This window comes from Phycodurus eques, unplaced genomic scaffold (assembly GCF_024500275.1).
Source record: "Phycodurus eques isolate BA_2022a unplaced genomic scaffold, UOR_Pequ_1.1 contig_271, whole genome shotgun sequence".
NCBI lineage: Eukaryota > Metazoa > Chordata > Actinopteri > Syngnathiformes > Syngnathidae > Phycodurus > Phycodurus eques.
This window is the reverse complement of record NW_026904268.1, coordinates 44,538-45,771: the sequence shown is the minus strand read 5'-3', so window position 1 is coordinate 45,771 and position 1,234 is coordinate 44,538. Positions and strand designations below refer to the sequence as shown.

At 39.1% G+C, this 1,234-nt stretch overlaps 1 non-coding gene across 1 annotated transcript; it reads left to right on the top strand.

Moving 5' to 3' along the window:
- The first annotated feature begins 1,162 nt into the window (after nucleotides 1-1,162).
- trnag-ucc (transfer RNA glycine (anticodon UCC)) lies at nucleotides 1,163-1,234 on the top strand. Its single transcript has one exon. It is a non-coding gene; the product is annotated as a tRNA-Gly (tRNA).

Below are 1,234 nucleotides of genomic sequence, written 5' to 3'. Positions count from 1 at the left end.
TCAAGATGTGTGACATCATAGTTAAGGAGCTCTGAGTAGCTTGTGATGTTCAAGTTGCTATCTGTCCAGGGTGAGACACTTTCCAGTCTGCCTGCTCGATGCGCTCTTTGACTGCTTTGGTTTGTCTTAGTCGTGTTGGTGTTCGTTTTGCTGAAGTACAGTATGTCCGTGAAGGAATTTCAAATGTGTTTCCCAACCTTTTAGCTCTCGATTGTGCTATCATGAAGAAGTCTCACAAATTGATGGTTGGCCTCGGCTTGCTTCTTGCTTGTGGGTTATTGTGGCTTTTCATATTACTTTTATTTCACGACTTGTCGACGGTTTATTGCATGCCCGTCATGTTTTTTTCCTCAATTGTTTTTTAAGACTGGAAAACCAAAATGCGTCCATACTTTTCATCACATACGTTACTGATTTAACTTTGATGGACATTCAGTGGCCTGGATTCAACCTTTGCAGATTCCACTTGTGAAGTTTTGCGTTCTGCACTGCGCACTTCTCATCCTGTGCAGTGAGCAGTGAATCATGGGAGATGTGATTCGCTTTTTAGACTGGCCCATTCAATCGCGCCAGAAAAAAAACAAGACAGTTTAATACTCCTATGTTCCCAAACTTAATCGAGTCACGCTGAACAATTTATCATTAAAAGTGGTAAAAAAAAAAGAAATAAAAAATAATTAAAAAAACACACATTCATCCATCTCAAGTCTGCCGTACGAAAATCTAATCTTATCTAATCTAATCCTAGGAATATGAATCGATACATCGATATTAAGAATGGATCATTGCACCCTGAATAATAATAATAATAATGATTTCTCCTTCCCTGGCAATATCGCGACACTCCCGGTATTAATCACTGTGTGCTTGTTTATGTGTGTGTGTGTTTTTGTGTGGTTGTATTTTGTGATGGGCTGGGCTCTTGAATATTTTTTTGCGATTTTAATTTGACTGTTTTGAAATTTGTTTTGACACTGTATCTACTAATATTGAGACTATACTTGCACATGTTTTGTGAAGCTCTTTTGTTTGTAATATCTTTTTACTGGGTTTCTGCTTGGACATTGTTTCAGTTTCAAAAAATCTCACTCCATGATTTAAAATGGTCAGTGGTTATATCAGCCGCATATATAGGATGCAGGTGTTGGTGGTATAGACGCAGGCGTTGGTGGTATAGTGGTGAGCATAGCTGCCTTCCAAGCAGTTGACCTGGGTTCGATTCCCGGCCAACGCA